Here is a 20,527-nt window from a genome sequence, read left to right on the forward strand (position 1 = left end):
GGAACAGATATGTTGCAGGGTATAGATTCCAGTGCTCTCTATCTCTCTAATGGGACTCCTAAAATTTCATGTTGCTTATTCTTTTTAATCTTACTTAAGAAATAACACCAGTGCTCGCTTCGGCAGCATATATACTAAAATTGGAATGAAATAGAGAAGATTAGCATGGCCCCTGTGCAAGGATGACAGGCAAATTCATGAAGCATTCCATATTTAAAAAAAAATGCTAAAAAATGGTGTATTTGGGGGGGAACATTTTTGTTATTTTTTTATTTTTTGAGAGCCTGCAGTTAACTATTCAGTAGAGAGATGTTCAAATAGCTAAAGAGAATTCATTTATCTTCAATTAGAAATCAATAGCCACGTATTTGCCAATAGAGGAAGGAGTAATAAATCCAATTTAGTTTCACACATTAGAGTACTCAATACAAGTGCTGTCTCAAATACAGTCAGGGGTTGGGAATGAAGGAGGGGCATTGGTGGTGGGAATGTTGTACTGGTGAAGGGAGGTGTTCTGTTTATGACAGAAACTCAACTATACTCATGGCTTGTGATCATGTTGCTAACTTAATATTTTATTAAAAAACTTTGTTTATGTTCCATTTGTGTATGTTGGAAACTTACAAAAGAATATATCTATCAGCAAACAAATATGTCAATAAAGATAAAGAACTTGAGATTTTTATTCTGGATAAGAGCTCAATATAGCCCCAAAATAATGGCAATAGTTCTCAAGTTAACAGAAGACATGGGCAAAATGCTAAAGTTAACATTAGGAATTTACACCAGGAAAAATAATGAGATCATATTATGTAATGATTATTTGAAAGGTAGATAAATTGGAAAAGTAGCTTAAGTAGTTGGCTAGTGCTTGCAAGGCAGACACCTTACCTCTAGCGCCACCTCGCCGGCCCCGCATTTTAGCTTTAATGCTTAAGAAATCAATACTTGCATTATGACTCTAGTATAGCTTAAAATTAGCTGTCTATATATAGCTTAGTATTATAATTATAATATTCACTTTACAAAGTTCAATTAATGAGAATAATAATTAGATGAATAAATATTCATAATATAATTTTAATATTTATATTTAATATTTTAAAACTATAACTATGTTGTTTAATTATAACTACAAAATTGATTTTTTATTCTAGACTTTTGACATTAAATTTGACAATAAGTACTCAAGCTCTGATCGATATTTACAGATTATTTATATGTTCTATATTTTTAATTAGACAAATATTTAAGATGCTTCAATAATGTAAACATGTAAATGTAAGTATCCACTATCAAACAAATATCTCTATAATTTTGATATTTTTGAATTTTATATAAATCTTACTTTTGTAATTCATATTTTTGAAGTCTAATATTTAATTTGAGTTTCTGTCTTATTTTTCTGTAATTTTTTACTTTGATAAGGTCAGAAGTTAATAATATGTACATTAATGAATCACTCAATTGTTTTTTTGTGATTGTCACAAATTGGAGATCGCTTGACAATTGATTTAATAATAACTATCATAGCTATACATTATAAACTACATTAAAAAGAGGCAAATTATGTAAAGAGTCAACATAGTTTATGGCAGCCACCAAAAATGAAAATATCGTTTGAGTTATACACAATACAATACTTGTCTCCCATCATGGAAGTTAACTCATAATCACTTTCAAGGAGTAGAGAAAATTTCCCCTTTACATGCTGCTCAACAGTGCATTTTATTTTTTGCTAGCAAAGAAAATTCCAAGGGTGAAATAATCATTTACATGGCCATTAAAGTGGATCATCTAGTACTCCCTATTCAATCTAGTCAACAAAAATGCTAATTAGTCCTAATTGTTGGGAGAACACCTGTCGATCCATTAATAGGCACAGAGATCCCTAAAGCATTCCTCAACAAATAGGAAGGTTTAATTCCCCCTGAGATGAATTTAATTCTGTCATTAAGAAGTAAAAGGTTTGAAATTAAACTAGCCTTAATTTACGGTTTGAACTGCTTGTAGAAATATAAAGCCATACCTATATGTACTTCATACATTGCCTTATCAGAGCAAATAGCACTTAATAGCAAATTATCTCAAAATAACTCTAGGACCTGTTTTGTTCTTGTTGTAATAAATACAATTCCATATGAATATTTCTTCTGATGGCATCTTTGATATGACTCTTCTATTTACCTTCTGTAAATTTCTTTCTGTTTATAGATAGAAACTATTTTTTCATTCTAAACTGTTTCATTGATTAATATATTCATATTTCATGATTTTTTCAAAGCTAGGAAGTACATATGTATAAAATATAGACACTGATACATTTTTAAAGTTTCAGTTATAGAAAGACTAAGAATTGTTCTACAGAAGAGCCACATGGTTGTCTTCATTGTTAATTTCGTCTAAAATTATAATATCTCTACATCCATTAAATTGAGTAAAGTATTATGAAAATGTCAAACAAATACTAGCTAGAGTTATCAATATTACTCATCTGCCCAACAGATTGAATCTCTCACTAATCACTAATGGATTATACCCAACACATCAAACCTATGTTGCACTCTTCCATTAAGATATTAAGACACTTTATTTTTCTAAATACTATAATCTGCTCATTACAAGAAAGCTTTAAAATGGTTAGGAAGCTGTTAGCTCATGGACATTATCATTGTTTTATGACCTTAAATATAGTGCAAAAGACTTTAGTCAGTATAAATATATATTAAGCACAGTTTTGTAGGGTGATTATCCTAAGCCTTTCTCCTATTAGACTTAATCTTCAGACGTCAAGATATTTGTAATTAAAGCAGTTATCAAAACATCAAGATCGCCAAAAACTCAGGTAAGAATATTCAAGCTGTTTCAAGAGAATCTTTAACTTAAACTCAAAAAATTTCTATTTGTATGTGAACAGTGCTCTTTCAGGAGCTTGAACTAAATTGGCATTTCTATCGTATCGAAATGTCAACCACTCTTAATAGCTGCCTTGTAATCTTTCGGGCTGTTTATCTTAGATGATTGCTTTATTGCCACAATAGCTTCAAGATGATTTTACACTTGGTCATCACCTCATTTCCGAGTAATGGAAGAATAAGGCCTATGGCAACACATCAGAGATGAATTTCTATAAGGTGAAGCTACCTTATAGCGATCAACTTAATTACCATGTCAGATAAAATGGAGGAAATCAAAGTTGCCGTTGCCATCGAATATCAGATTCTACTGTTTAAAAGTTCATAGCATTAAGGAGACAATTGTGATTTGAAAAGAGAGCTCAGCATTTCACACTTGAAGAGATCAAAACATTGGTGTGCTCAGAAACCATGAAAATTCTTGTTTATCTTGATATTTTAGACGCTGGTAGAAATCACATTTGCACTTATAAACTTAGCGCATTGACAATTTTGCAGAAATTAAAGCACTTGCATTACAAGTGGCTTACCTGGGCTTTGATCCCCATTACTACATGTGGTTCCCCAAGACTACCAGAAGTAAGTGATATTCTGTCATATAGCCAGGAGTGAACCCTGAGCACATTGAGAACAAAAGTCAAATTACCAATCAACCATTTGGGACCAAACAGTGATAATGAGAGATAAAAATATATGAAACCCATAAGGAAAGTGAGAGTATTATATGGGAAACAAAAATTAAGACTTGTAAAAATTGTAAACGTATTTGATCACTTTAATATAGGCAAACCCAGAGTTTACAAACTTAAGGAAGGAATTGTTTAGATACAAGTAAATATTTATAATGAGCTCTGTAGGATTTTAATACAAGTCACCATTTTTTTTTATTTTATACGATTTCTGTTTATGCTACAGTTTCTTGACTAGGAAATAATTACCTGCTAGTTAAAATGGGATTTATTTTATCATTATTCAGTCCAAGCACAGTTGAGATAAATGGACTATACATTGGCTCACTAACATATTTATTGGGTAAGATACTTGATTATGTTTCATAACTGCATTTTTTGGCTACTTAAATTAGAAATACCATTTTGGTTTGGGTCTACCCAAGAGTGCTCAAGAGGGGCTAGAGAGATAGCATGGAGGTAAGGCATTTGCCTTTTATGCAGAAGGTCATTATTTTGAATCCCGGCATTCCATATGGTCCACTGAGCCTGCCAGGAACGATTTCTGAGCATGGAGCCAGGAGTAACCCCTGAGCACTGCCAGTGTGACCCAAAAACCAAAGAAAAAGAGTGCTCAAGGAATGTATGTGCACTCTGAGATCACTGGTCACTGACTTTAGGACAGCCACATGCAAGGAAAGCACCCTACCTAGGAAATCCTTGCTCTGGCCTTAAAATATCATTTTATCAGTTGAATCGCTTATATGACCTTCACGGTTTTGTTTTTGTTAATTCATATACCCGCGTACTATATAAAACTTTCAAAATATTTGTGCTCATTTCTTGACAGTTTTTAACTAAATGAGATGTTGTATATTTAAATACATTGTTTTTTGAGACAGTTCAGTAGCCCGAATCTTTGTTTTCCTGTCCAAAATCTGATGGGCTGATTAATTTAGCAAATTGAGTGGATTATCTTACACAGCTAGGAAGAAACATTTTCTGTTCTTCATTAACAGTCCTAATTGAAATCTTAAAGTCAGCTAAAAAAAGAATAATGTTCTTCGATCATTACAAGTATCCATTTATAGCTATTCTTAAAAAAATGACTCTAGATTTTTTTCTCCTCATTACTTTATTAAAACCAAATACATTTTTTGCATTCCCTTTCTCGGTACTTTCAGTTGTACTTCAAGCTGTTGATGTTTCTAACTCTGACTTTAACAACATTATTTTAAAATACTTTCCATTGCAAAATAAAAAGTAAGGACCTGCTTTTCTCATTTAAATACACTAACATTATTCTCTATAAAGAAGTTTGACCTCTCTCCTTTTCTAGAATAGGACAATTCTTTTTATCTATTTATTATTATATTATTTTAGTTTTTGGGCCACACCAGGCAGTGCTCAGGGGTTACTACTGGCTATCAGCTCAGAAATAGCTCCTGGCAGACATGGGGGACTATATGGGACACCGGGATTCGAACCAACCACCTTAGGTCCTGGGTCCGCTGCTTGCAAGGAAAACGCGGCTGTGCTATCTCTCTGGCCCCAAATAGGACAATTCTTATTGTAGGCTTTTATTATATAAAATTTATTTAACATTTGGTTAAAATTTAATTTAAAATATTCATCTACTTTGAAGCAGATTATTTAATATGTTATTTTCTGAGGATTTATTTATGCAAATATAGTTATTTAACAATTTGAGACTTTTTAATAAAGTTAATAAAACATAATCTGTAACTAGAAAGAACATTTGATAAACTTAGCAAGATCCATAATACATAAAAATATACATAGTAATTTAATTTGTGTAACTTCTGTTTATGAAATATATTTAATGGGTTTTATATGAACCCAAAAAATATTTTAAAAAATGGTGCAGGAAAAAAGAAAATTGAGGGACCAAAATTAAGTTCACCTCCCTTTTACTGCATTGTTTTTTTTTAAATAATTTTGTTTAAAAAATGTTATTTTAAGATGAATATTACCATAATCTTTAGGATTTTAGTTTCTATAGATTTAATAAATGCATCTACATGGTAGAATATGCAGAATTAAACACAAAACATGTGATATGTTAGCAATTTATTTATTTTTTAGAAAAAAATGTCTCCTTTAATTTTGTGTTAAAATTTAGCTTTAGGAGCTAAGTTAGAATTCTCAACACAAGTTATTTAGATAAGCATAATCTTTGGTATCCTAGGACTAGAATAAGTAAAAAAAAAAAAAAAAAAGAAATCCTCTACAGCGTGATAGTTTTAGGACAGAGTAGTTGATCCAGACTACAAGTAGTTGAATATTACCTTAGAATTTCTGATGGAAAATGGAAAAATGTTCATGTTACTAAGTTTATATTTTATAAGATTACTCTTATATAAGAAATCAATTCACAAAATATTAGTAGATAAGTAAACACTACTTATATTTTATATCCAAATCTTTCAAACCTAAATTTCAACTACCCTTGAATATTCAACTTCTAGTTAACAAATGATCTCTTTTATGATCATCACTTAAAATTTACAAATTTAAATGTATCTTTAATATAGCAGTTAGGGTGTTTGCCTATAACACAGCCATCCTGGGTTTGATCCCTAGCATCCCTTATGGTCCTCAGAGGCTGTCAGGTTTGATTTCTGCTCTCTGAGACAGAAGTAACCCCTGAGCACTCCTGGATATGACCCCAAACCATAAATAAATGAGAAGAAATCCATTAATATATAAGCCAGAAATGACTGTTAGATAGAACACATAGATTGGGGTAAAAATGAATATTAGATAACTATGACTACCATTTTCAAGAGTTTATTAGTCCATGCTAATTAGAGATATTGTCATGACCCAAATAATATATCTAATCTTAAAAAAACCTTTTGAAAAACTTTTTTGGGGGGCATTTGGGCCACACCCAGTGACACTCAGGAGTTACTCCTGGTTATGTGCTCAGAAATCACTCCTGGCTTGGGGGACCATATGGGACACCAAGGGATCGAACGGCCTTCCATCTTAGGTCAGCCTCGTGCAAGGCAAATGCCCTACCTACCGCTGCACCACTGCTCCAGCCTCTTAAAAAAACTTTTATTTAAACAATAAAATGAGATTAAATATAAGTTTTAGGAAAAGAAATTTGTGTGTGTTATAAAATGATTTATTGGCCACATTAGGCTATGATTAAAAAATATATTATTGAGAGAATTGGAGAGAAGATAAAGGGTTCAATAAGATATTTTTTATAATAAATATGTCAACAACATTAAGGTATATTTTATTCTTAAGATATATGAGGGTATAGTTTTATAATTGTAACTTGAATAATAAGATAACTAATAAATTTTAAAAGTTCAGGAATAAGAGGGAACATTTTGTTAAAGTGCATCATGCTTAAAAATGCAATGCTTACATTATTTGGGATATAACATTTTTATATTAAGTTATTTGCTGAGAGTTTCACTATTACTACAGGAATTTTAGTCAAAATTTTGAAATGTCATTTTACATTCTGCAAAATATTTACAACAAATTTTACAGTTGTGACCACTATGTGGAAAATGTATCTATATCTTCTCTGCTATTTTTACCTAACAGGATTATTAATAAGACTAAGAGGAAATACTCATATTAAGTACCTTATTTGCATTTATATATTTGTTCATTTATTTATTTTGTTTTTGGGCCGCACTCTGTTGGGCTCAAGGCTTACTCCTGGCTTTTCTCTCAGAGATCAGTCCTGTCAGGTGCAGGAGACCATAAGTGTACCCTTTGTATTGTCAATTAGACCCTGTCATTTGAATTTTAAATAAGAATTTTCTGGAACATTATACTTTTTCCTGCAAAGAAAATTTATTTGGCAGCTAATATTTTATGGATATAAACACCTTAACTATAAGAAGCTGTTAAAGCCACAGGAAGATGTAGAAAATTAGTTCATTCCATCCATCAAGTCTTCTTATCACTACCAGACAGTAAATCCAATTTCTTCAAGAGACTATTCAACTGATTGTTCTTTTCTTTTAGTTTTTAACTAAAAATTTTTTTTTTAGTTTTCTTGACACACCAGCTATGCTTATGGGTAACTTTACAGATATTAGTAGCATTTCTGGAATAAGAAATAAGAAAGAGAAATACTTTGGAATAAAATTGAACACATTTATAGACATATTTTTACTAACGTAAATTTTAGTCAATCTTTTGGAAAGTAAGTTTTGAAGGCATAACGTTAATTAAAATCAGATCTGATATTACAAGTTAGAAAATCTAGAGTTTATTTAAATTGAATGGAGCAGATGTATGTGGTTAGGAAGAGATATAGGATATACATACATATATACCCACATTTAAAAGGTACTATTTAAGTGACATGAATAAACACAGAAACCAGGGGGACAAGAATAATAAAGGACATTTTAAATTTAGCAAGATGACAAGGGTGGTGTTCTTGATAGACTTAATAAGTTTCACAATGTCTGTTATGTTTTGTTTTTAATGTCAGGAAAGTCTGTAACTTAACACTATATTGTCAATCATTATTTAGCGAAAGACTCGTGAAAATAAAGGAGGAGATGACCAAATATGTACATTGCATTCTTTTTATTCCTCAAAGTTGAATTCATTTTAAATTAGTGTCTCAGCAAGTAGGACGAAATCACTTGAATTTCCAAAATTCTGAATCTTGATAATTTACCGTTTTTTTGGTTTTGATTTTTTCTTTTTTTTTTTGTTTTTCGGGCCACACCCGTTTGATGCTCAGGGGTTACTCCTGGCTAAGCACTCAGAAATTGCCCCTGGCTTGGGGGGACCACATGGAACACTGGGGGATCGAACCGCGGTCCTTCCTTGGCTACTGCGATCCTTCCTTGGCTAGCGCTTGCAAGGCAGACACCTTCCCTCTAGCGCCACCTCGTCGGCCCCAATAATTTACTTTTTATATAATAACTTATCTGCATTTGTGAATATTTAGTGTAACAGCTCAACAAAATGTCATTTGTGCAATTCATATCTTAGCATGATATATAGATAATACTAAGATCACATATTATCCAATTATCAGTCGACTAAGAAAAATTTTGATATTAAAAGGCAATGAATTAGAATCCATCTTTTATATTCTAAGACAGTTCAATACATTTACTATGAATACGACTAATTACCAAAGATTCATACCATTGTGATCAACTTGAGCTTCAAGATCATTTCCCTGTTGGCTGGAATTTCCCCTTCCTTAGGACAAAAATAACCCAGTATAGTTTAGGTTTTTATTTGTTTTCATCTTTGGATTTCTAAAGTATATGTAACATTTTCCTATAAATCTAAAATGATGTTGTTTAAACACAGTAAAAATGACTTAAATTTCATATCGCTATTCTTTCTGTGTTCCCTTAGGTCCTCAACTAGATGATTCTTGAACATCTGTCTAAAATCAAAATTTATCCTCCAAAAATTTCAGCTGTTGTCACATAATTGTCTCTGAAATGACTGTTCTCTCTTTGCAATACATAATCTTTCCAGATGGATACTGGATTCACATTCTTTTCCTTGCTGTCTCTGCTAGAAATATATTGTCCACAACTACTTTGATTGAAAAACACTCTTTACATGACTTAGGTTTATTTTCATTTGTATTTTAATTTTTATTGTCTCCATTTACCATATTTACTTCTCCATTTTCGTAAAAAGAAATTCAGGGGAAAGTCCTTTCTCTGTTTCATTCAGGAGTATCTCCCTAAGTATAATATATTGCCATGTCTAAGATAAATATTCAATCGTAAATAGTAGTAGTGGTAAATCAACATGTAAACAAACATATTTGAATCAATATCTTTATCCTTTATCCGCAGTTGATAACCATTTAAGGCACAGGGTTATGGGATATTTTTTATCTTCAATGATATATAATATGCTTTTTATATGTAGACAACTTGTCGCAGATATATGTCTGATGTCTGAACAAGACATGTGAATTAAAATATGACCTTTTTACTCTCAAATTAATTTTTGTGCCAAATCAAATATACAAAGTTGATGGATATTGTAATGATTCGTTCTTTGAGAGTAGGGTTGAGATTTGGTTTTATCCCAGATTCCCCAGAAGGGTAGGGGATATTCCATACGTCCTATCTGAGGAGAATAGGAGAAGTTGGTCCGGTATTAATTGCCCGCAATAAGTAGTCTACACAGATATGGTTATAACAAGAAAGAAACTGCAAACTGTTCACCCACAAGCCAGTCACTCCACCATGTGGAACCACAAGCCTAGCTGACAGCTCTCTCCCATGCTACTGCCTCCCATTTATAAAGAACCAAATTAAGCCACTCCCCAGAAGGAGGGGGAAAATACCAGATGAAAGGCAATGAGGAAACAAAACCAACAGAAAATAAAGATATAAATGGATACTATTTCAAAGGCCTCAATTTACCTCAGGATATTAATTATGTAAAGTCAGATCGTAAGAAACCTTAAATTCTTTATTTTTTAGTATAATTTTTATTTTGATCATAGTGGCTTACATATTGTTGACAATAATATTTTAGGTACATATTTACATAGAATCAGGGGGGATTCCCATCACCAAATTGTCCTTCCTACACCTCCGTTTTTGTCCTACTTTCCGTATCCTCTTCCCAACCTTAAATTCTACATAGAAAAATATCAACACCTTTGTGATGAAGATGCTCTTTTGTCTTGAGTTATTAATATATTTTGGTGATTAGAAAATTTTATATTAAAATTCTATAAAAGGTATATAAAGATTCATGTTCTTATTATGTAAAATGTTAAGAAAACATCCTCGTTTTGTAAACTAGTTATATTAAAAGTTATCTGTGTGGGCATATATTAAATAATTTGATTACTCCATTAATTATTAAGAGGGGTATAAAGAGAGAGTGGTTGAAAGCCTGCATTTATTTTTCTTTTCCATTGCAAGAATTATTTTGTGATATATGTCATTTACTATATTCCAAAGTACCAACATTGGAAATTTTTTCAAAGTTCAAAGATATTTTTAAAGTTTAAGTGATGTCTTATATCTGATTTTATCTCCAAATAGCTGACTGGTAAAAACTTTGAGGTATTTTATCATTTAAAACACTAATTAGAATGATTTTTGTACAGATGTGACTGGAAGATTGTCTATGTAAAGGGAAGAGGGGAAATATTGGCTATATGTCTTTGTGTATTTTTTCCTCTGATCTCAGATGTAAAGTTAGATGTCTGAGTTTTATTTCCCATATTTTATTCTTGTGAAATCTAGTACTCACATTCCTGAATTTTGAAAAACCTTTCTGTCATTATTACTACCACATTGGACATTCTGGGAGAACTCGTAGAACTCATATCAGTTTCTTAGTATTTTTTTTCTGAAAAAGCAAGCAAACTTTATGATGGGGTTGATTGGAGGGTTAACTTTCAAAAGGTGAAACAGTCAACTTGACTATAGAATCTGGAACCGAATCTCAAAATATATTAACAAAAATGTTAATATTTTTACTCCTGACATCTTGGTTCAAAATATGCTTTTCTTTTGGGCCAAAGTGATAGCACACTGGTAGGGCATTTGCCTTGCACACTGCTGACCCAGGATGAATGTGGGTTCTATCCATGGTGTTGAGTAATTGTTGTAATATTGTTTTTGCCTGTCATCCCACCTGGATTTTCCAGGTGGGGGTGATTAAGGAATGAAATAAAAAGCTTGTTGGGGAGGCATAGGGGGCTCTTTTGCCAGAACTGACTGCTGGTTCGGTTTGCTTTTTGGAGCTGGCTGCAACTGACAAAAGACTTTCCTTGCTGAACCTTTGGCCCCCTAATCTTTTGCATTCGTTGATTATTCACGTCGGATATTATTATCAAAGTCTCCCCCAAAAGGGGGGACAGAAGAATGGGATTCAATTTATCTTTTTGGGAATCATTCTTTGACTTGGAGACCATCAACAAGGGGTTTGACCTCCCCCCACATTTGGCGCCCGGAACAGGTGAATCTGGACCCTCTGGAACTGTAAGTGACATGTTTTATTGGAAATCACCTCTGGAGATCCTTGGCTGGTTATTATGGATACTCACGCTCACTATGCCATCTGTTATTAAATACATCGGTTTGGCATTACTCAAGTGCATTACTCTGCTTGGATATAAACCATTTGGTTTGATACTAGTAAATATCATTGTCGTTGGATGGTTGCTGCTTACAATTCAATCAAAAATTTCTACTCCAATATTTGCATTGCTTGAGTGGTCTCCATTAGTCATAGTTTGTGGAATTTCTGTGTTGGCTAATATGACTACCATATGCATAGTCATTGGCTGGTGGTTAGGAAATAGACAATGTGGAAATTGTAAAGTGATGACCAGTATGGACAATAAAAAAATTTTTCCTACGAAAATTCAGACTAAGATACAGGCTGATAAATCTAACACTGGCAGCAAAAGTATAGGTATTTTTGCCGGTAAAAAATCAACTCGGACACGTAATTTAGATACTCATAATCCAAATCAAGATCTTGACACTGATGATCAGCCTCCAGTGCTAAGTCCACAAGAGAGTCCTGATTCTGTTCACAGTATGGACTCACATGTTAATGCCAACTCAGACAATGAACCACATTCTAGTATTCCACACCTCAGGCATCAGAGTCCTGTGCAAGGTACTTCTGCTAATCCAGCCTCAACTCCATTTCAAACAGTATATGTTTCAAATTATGAACCTCTTGAAATGGAGGATGTAGAACGGTTTAAGAAAGCATGTAAAGAATATGGGGCTACCTCTCCATATTGTCAGGAGGTGCTAAGCATGTGGTGTCGAAAATCAATTTGGACTCTGCATGACTTTAAAAAACTTGCTGAAATATGCCTGCCATCTAAACAGCGAACTGAATGGGAAATGTTATATGCAGAGGGTGTGAAATCCAAACTATATAGTCCAGATGGAACCAAAAAACGAGTGGCAGGGGTTAATCTCTCATATGAATTATTAATGGGAGAAAATCAATATTCAGATATACAGACACAAGCAGCTTTACCAAAGGAAATCTCAAAAATAATTAAAGACATTGCATTATCTGCATGGGAAAGAATTGATACTAACAGTACTGGTGAGGGAACCTTTTTAAGAATCATCCAAGGTCCCCAAGAGCCTTATGTAGAATTTGTGGCTAAACTCAAAGATGCTTTAAAAATACAAGTTAAAAATGATGAGGTGAGGAAATTTCTAGAAAAATGTTTGGCTTATCATAATGCTAATTCAGGTTGCAAATTGGTATTGGCTCCGTTGCAGGAAAAAGCTGATTTAAATGAATTTTTATATGCCTGTAGGAATGTTTATGATATACCCCATTCATTAGCAAATTCAGATCAGGTGCAAACCTTTGCAATTACTAAAGGAAATATACCTCTTTACCAAAGGGGACAAAAACTTGCCCGAAAACCAGGTCTCTGCCCAAAATGTAATAAGGGTTACCACTGGGCAAAAGACTGTAGATCTGGAAATCCCCATAGTAATAACATAGGAAGAACTTTTAATACAAACCCTAGGAGACAATTTGCCTGTTACCATTGTGGAAAACAAGGACATATTAAAAGGAATTGCCATCTTTTGTTAAATTCAGTTCCTCCAGGATCTACAATTAAAAAACAGGGAAACTCCTACAGGGCCCATCCCCAGGCCCTTACAAATCAGGGGCAAAGTCATCAAACCATAATTCTCCCCAGCCCAGCCCAAGAAGATTAATTTCAATCAGTGAATTAACACATGCCACTGTGGGCAGTGCTGGGCTTGATATAACTTGCCCAGTGGACATTACAATTTATCCAGGAGAATGCCCTTATATGCTACACACAGGCATAGTGGGACCACCACCCCCAGATACAATGGGTTTGATTCTGGGCAGAAGTTCCCTTAATGTAAAAGGTATATCAGTAATCACAGGTGTTATTGATTCAGACTCAAAGGGAGAAATTATTGTAGTTATCAATGTGCCTGTTACTTGGACTTTCAAAAAAGGGGAGACAATTGCCCAAATAGTAATAATACCTTATGTTAAATTTGGGACTTCAGATAAGATAAGAACTGGAGGTTTTGGAAGCACAGATCCAGGGGCTGCCAAAAACCCATTAGTGGCTTTGATTACTAAATGTAAAGATGAAAATCCAATGATTAAACTTAATATAGAAGGGCAAGTCTTTAATGGCATGATAGACACAGGTGCTCAGGTCACTGTAATTTCTGATAAAGAATGGCCAAAAAATTGGTCTCTGCAAGAAATTCCATATTCGTTAAAAGGAATAGGAGGCCTGAGTTCTTGCTTGTTAAGCACAAGAACCATGGTATTTTATGGCCCAGAAAATCAAAAGGCTATAATCAGACCTCATGTGGGCCCATTCTCACCATCCCTGTGGGGCCGTGATTTGCATAAACAATGGAAGGCAGAATTCCATATTCCATTAGCTCAAGGTGAGCCTGAACCTTCTTCTGAATTAAAAACCCAAAATTTTTGGTAGGGGCCATTGCCAGTAAAACCCCAGCACCAATAAAAATAAAATGGAAATCTGATGAACCAATTTGGATAGGCCAGTGGCCCCTTAAAACTGATAAATTAAAGGTGCTGACAGAATTAGTGGAAGAACAGCTAAAATTAGGACATATTGAGCCTTCGTTTTCTCAATGGAATTCACCTGTATTTACCATAAAAAAGAAATCTGGTAAATGGAGATTGTTAATGGATCTGAGAGCTGTGAATTTATCTATGGTACCTATGGGAAAATTACAGACAGGTTTACCATCACCTGTAGTAATCCCTAAGGAATGGCCACTAATTATAATTGACTTGAAAGACTGTTTCTATCATATTCCTATTCACCCAGATGATAAACACCGTTTTGCATTCTCAGTTCCTTCTATTAATAATACTCACCCTTGCAGGCGTTTTCAGTGGACTGTTCTCCCTCAGGGCATGCTAAATTCACCAACTATGTGTCAATATTTTGTGGACAAAATTTTGAGCCCTGCTCGTGAAAGATTTCCCCAAGCTATAATTTATCATTACACCGATGATATTTTAATTACAATGAATAATGAAACAGATTTACAGAAATTATATGCTTATGTGATCAATTGTTTGCAAATGGCAGGACTGAAAATAGCTTTAGAAAAAATACAGACCATGCCACCATATCAATACTTGGGCTTTATTTTGGACAGAACATCAATACGTCCACAAAAAATTTCCATAAAAAAAGAGAACCTTAAAACGCTTAATGACTTTCAGAAACTTTTGGGTGATGTAAATTGGCTCCGCCCAGCACTAGGAATCTCAAATGCAGAGCTGTTTAATCTGTTTAAAACTTTGGAAGGTAATCCTGCATTAGATAGTCCCAGAAATTTAACACAAGCTGCTAAAAATGAATTGGACATTTTTTTGAACAGACTGCAAAAATCATTTCTCTTAAGATTTATCCCTGGAGAGAAGGTATTTTTATTAATTTTCCCTACAAAAGAAACACCTACTGCGGCTTTAATGCAACAGGCTGGTCCTTTGGAATGGGTGTATTTACATAACAAACAGCCTCAGTCTGTGATATCTTACCTGCAACTAATCTCAGAATTGATTATCAAAGCAAGACTCAGATCAATATCTTTGTTAGGTTTTGATCCAGATATAATAGTATTGCCAATACCAAAAAAGGAAATTGAGTCAATATTGCCTCTTAATGAATCTCTACAAAGGGCTCTCTCAGATTTTACAGGAGAGATTTCTTCTCATTATCCAAAAGGAAAGACCTGGGACTTTTTGAAAAAGACTCAGTTTGTTATCTCTTCAATTGTGAGGGATTCTCCTATTCCCAATGCAAAAGTTTTTTATGTAGATGGATCAAGTGGGGGACGGGGTGGAATAACCGGAGAAAATATAAACATAACAATAGAAACCAAATATAAGTCTGCACAGAAAGTTGAATTAGCAACATTAATTTATCTATTAGAAAATGTATCTGAAGCCATGAATGTCGTTTCTGATTCTTTATATGTTGTAAATTTATGCCCGGTGATAGCCACTGCCTCCCTCAATTCTCATAGTCCTATTATACAGAATTTATTAAAAAAGTTACAACACATTATTCAAAAAAGAACTGAACCTATTTTCATCACACATATTAGAGCTCATTCAGGCCTTCCAGGGCCAATGGCTCAAGGAAATAAAACTGCTGATTTGTTGGCAATGCCTATATTTAAATCACCTGTAGAGGAACATTCAGCCTTACACACAAATGCTCGTCGTTTACATGTAAATTATCAAATTCCATGGAGGCAAGCGAGAGAAATTATAAAAAGATGTAACATATGTGCCCCGCTAGCACAAAAGACTCATATAGCAGGAGCAAATCCAAGAGGCTTGCAGTCTAACGAATTGTGGCAAATGGATGTAACTCAAACAGACTTATTTCCCAAAAAACCATACCTTCATGTGGTAGTGGATACATATTCTCGATTTATTTGGGCAATTCCTATGTCTTCTCAAAAATCTAAGGCAGTTTGCAGTTTTCTTTTACAATGTTTTTCTGTTATGGGTATTCCGTATTCTATTAAGACTGATAATGGACCTTCTTATATAAGTAAAACTTTTGAATTTTTTTGTAATGAATGGCAGATAAAACATCTTAAAGGAATTCCCCACAATTGTCAAGGACAGGCAATTGTGGAAAGAGCCCATAGAACTCTGAAAACTCAATTGCAAAAGAATAGAAAAAGAGGTTTGATGCCAATGGAGCTGTTATCTTTGACTCTCATTACACTAAATTATCTAAATTTACCTCAGGGAGAGAGCTATACAGCAGGGGAAAACCATTTTAAAGAAGATAATCAGAGACAAGAAACAACAAATATTCCAATTTGGATAAAAGAGGATAAAAAATGGATTGCTGGTTATCTCCTCTTGAGAGGGAGGGGTTATGCTTATGTTTCTACAAATGACAACCCTCCTAAGAAATTTTGGGTCCCCTTGCGCCTCGTTAGAAATCGGACTGGCACTGATGATCAAGGTCAGGTTGCTAGGACTATAGATTCCTCCCCACATCAAGTACAGAGTGCTCAAGATATTGACAGTTGTGGTGCTGCTGAGGTGACTAGGAAAGTAAGTGAGGGATTAACTTTCATACCCCATATTCTCAGTGAATCTGACAAAAGTGAAAAATCCTTACAGTCCGGACTACAAACAGAAAAACAGAAACCTGTTTTCACTGGATTACAAAATTTGGGTAACTCATGTTACATGAATTCAATATTGCAATGCTTGTATAATATTACAGACTTGACTCAGTATTTTTACCGAGATCATTATAAAAAAGATATTAACAGAGAAAATCCAAAGGGACATAAAGGTAAATTAGCAGATGAATTTGGTCATCTTATCAAAATCATGGGAAATGGATGCCATAAGTATTTCAATCCTGAAACTTTCAAAGCAACAGTAAGTTTACTCAATGACCAATTTGCTGGACACAACCAACAGGATCCTCACGAATTATTAATGTTTCTTATAGAAGGACTACATCAAGATTTGCTTAAAAATTCAATAACAGATGAAACTGTACACTTCATAGACAATGATAAATATGAACAATTTAGAGTTTGCAAATCTATTATCTATGATACCTTTCAAGGACAGTTTAAATCTATACTACAGTGTCTTACATGTTACCAAAAGTCTGAGGTTTATGAAACATTTGTTCAGTTGTCTCTGGCTGTCAAGTCTGCAGATAAATGTACTTTACAGGAATGCCTTGTTGAATTTTTTAAAGAAGATTTGAGAGATAACAATAGAATTCACTGTAATAATTGCAATACTAAAAGAGATTTTTCAAAGAAAACATATTTATGGAAAATACCTCCCGTATTGATAATTCATTTGAAACGTTTTGCTTTTGATGGAAAACAGATTAAAAAATTATACACTTATGTGGATTTTCCTTTGGAAGACCTTAATTTAGCAGAATTCACTCAAGAAGATAATAACAAGATTGAAAAATATAATTTATCATCAGTATCAAATCATTTTGGTCAAGTTCATTATGGACATTGTACTTCATATTGTAAAATTGCCACAGAACAGTATTGGATCAATTTTGATGATAAGAAGATCAAGAAGATCCCTATTGCATCGGTAAAATCTACAGCAGCATATATCTTGTTTTATATTTCTCAGAGATCTACTATGAATACTTAATGATCATTTCCTTTATTTGTTGATTATCATTGATGTTTTACTGGTCATTTTTTAGGTATGATTGCTTAATAGGAATGAATACGATGAATCCCCATTGTGGTTGTTTGTATGATGTATTTATGCCTTAATTTCAGTATTGTTTTAGGTCACTATTAATTAGAAGATTTTGCAATATATTGATGTTACTTAAGACCTATATGAAAGAAAGATTCTTAATCATTTTAATGTTGCTTTATGATTGTGTATCAATATATGTTCATTTGGCAACTTTTGACTTTTCATTGTAACATCAGTGTTTTATTGCTCTCAACATAGATTTTGAGATGAAGGTATAATTATAGTTTTGATATAACCATAATTTTGGGTAGACTCTGTTCACAGTGCTCATTATTGATGACTGATTATAATATATTTATTGTTTCATATTTGCATTATAGAATGTTATGGTTATGGTGTATATGAAATTCTTGATCATCTAGATTCACTCGACTTTGATTTAAATTTTTTTTTGTTACTATAATTTTTTGTTATTTTGAAATATTCATTTAAACAGTTTTTTCATTATTATATTTTCAAAGTGTTTTTTCTTTTTTTCTTTTTTTGATTCAATTCAAATTTTTCTTTGGCTTTATTTTGATTCCTGTCTAATAGATATTTTTGGCGATTATAAATGAGTGTTATTCCCATAATTTTGTATAGTATGTATTTGCATGTTTATCAGTTTTCTAATTTTTGTTTATAGTTTTCTTTTCCTGACACTTTATGCCTTAATTTATTATTTCTCATAATTCCCCTTTTCTTCCTAGTTCTTAACGTTTTATTTGTAGGAATCTCATCACAATTGCAAGCCTCCTGATATTGAACTGAGGAATACATCATTAACTGTTCCAGTGCTGTGTTCTATATCAAGTTACAACTCGTCTTTCCTGATTCATCAAATGTCTTTGATTGGACTTTTAGGAGTTCTATACTCCTTATTTTTTGAGAGTAATTTTGAACCTAGTAAAAAAAAATTTAACTTATATATTTGTATTTTTTTATGACTAAAATCTTTTAAAGTATATTTAATTTATGATTAGTGTAACTAAATGTTTTTAATTAATTGAAATTAATGTTTTTAATTTTATAGTATTTAATATTTCATTAAAGTTTTGTATTTGTAATTATGTAGTGTTGTATTGTGTTGTATATTATTATTGTATTGTATTGTATTGTATACTATTATTGTTTGCTTACAAAAAAGGGGGAATTGTTGAGTAATTGTTGTAATATTGTTTTTGCCTGTCATCCCACCTGGATTTTCCAGGTGGGGGTGATTAAGGAATGAAATAAAAAGCTTGTTGGGGAGGCATAGGGGGCTCTTTTGCCAGAACTGACTGCTGGTTCGGTTTGCTTTTTGGAGCTGGCTGCAACTGACAAAAGACTTTCCTTGCTGAACCTTTGGCCCCCTAATCTTTTGCATTCGTTGATTATTCACGTCGGATATTATTATCAAAGTCTCCCCCAAAAGGGGGGACAGAAGAATGGGATTCAATTTATCTTTTTGGGAATCATTCTTTGACTTGGAGACCATCAACAAGGGGTTTGACCTCCCCCCACACATGGCATCCCATATGGTCCCCTGAGCCAGGAACTATTTCTGAAGGCAGAGCCAGGAGTAACCCCTGAACACTGCAGGATATGGTCCCCCCAAAACACGCACACACACATATATATACATACATACATATATATAGACACACATACACACACACACACACACACACACACATATATATATATATATATATATATATGATTTGCTTTAAAAATATAAACTTGGGGCTGAGGAGATGGCATGAAGGTAAGGCATTTGCCTTGCATACAGAAGGACAGTGTTTCAAATCCCGGCATTCCATATGGTCCCTCTGAGCCTGCCAGGAGCGATTTCTGAGCTTAGAGCCAGGAGTAACCCCTGAGCGCTTCGGGTGTGACCCAAAAACCATATATATATGGTGATGAGTTTGGGATTCTGCTAGGAAAACTACCTGCCTCATGCTAAAGTTGTTTCATTATGCCCAATTTAGCTTGCTACTTTCTGGAGAGTTCTGGCAATGTTGCTAAAGTATTAAATTTCATGAAGTGGCTAAACATTGGTAAATAAGATGCTAATTTTAGGTTGAATATTCAGAATAAGAGAATCTCTAATATTTTTCAAGCCCTTATTCTAAGTCTTGATCAATAAATGTATTCATGTGGTTCCTTTCATACAACAAATACCTTATTTGATCTATACAAATAAAAGTTACTGTCAGCTAAGTATCTTTATCATAATGTTTTCTTGCTGCTGCTTTACTATAGATTAATATTAAACCAATTATCAGAAGGAACCTCGATGAAACAAAACAGATAAAAATTTTAAGAGGCTTTCCAAGCAGTGCTAGAAAAAGCTGGGACTTTCTTCCAGAGAATTTTATTCTACTTGACCTATGGATAAGTGCTAGGTCCCATTTATCAAGCTAGGCCCCAACGATGCTGTGTGACTGAGATTAATTGGATCAATCTGGTAATGCTCAGGAAATTTTAGAACTGAACCTAGAGATGTTTGTAGAACTGTGTGGTGCCAGAGATTGAACCAGGGTTGGTTACATATAAGCCAAATACTTTAACCCCTGAACTCTCTCTCAAGAACCATATTGTTTATTTAATCATTTTTGTTTGTTTTATTTGGGGAGCCACACCTGGTGGGGC

At 33.4% G+C, this 20,527-nt stretch overlaps 1 protein-coding gene and 1 non-coding gene across 2 annotated transcripts in view; both read left to right on the plus strand.

Annotated features, from left to right (window-relative positions):
• GPC5 (glypican 5) overlaps positions 1–20,527 on the plus strand; it is a 1,503,836-nt gene that overhangs the window by 875,955 nt on the left and 607,354 nt on the right. The window lies entirely within an intron of this gene.
• Positions 111–217, plus strand: LOC126017032 (U6 spliceosomal RNA). Its single transcript, XR_007498709.1, has one exon. It is a non-coding gene; the product is annotated as a U6 spliceosomal RNA (small nuclear RNA).

The sequence above is a fragment of the Suncus etruscus genome, chromosome 8 (assembly GCF_024139225.1).
Source record: "Suncus etruscus isolate mSunEtr1 chromosome 8, mSunEtr1.pri.cur, whole genome shotgun sequence".
NCBI classification, from domain to species: Eukaryota; Metazoa; Chordata; class Mammalia; order Eulipotyphla; family Soricidae; genus Suncus; species Suncus etruscus.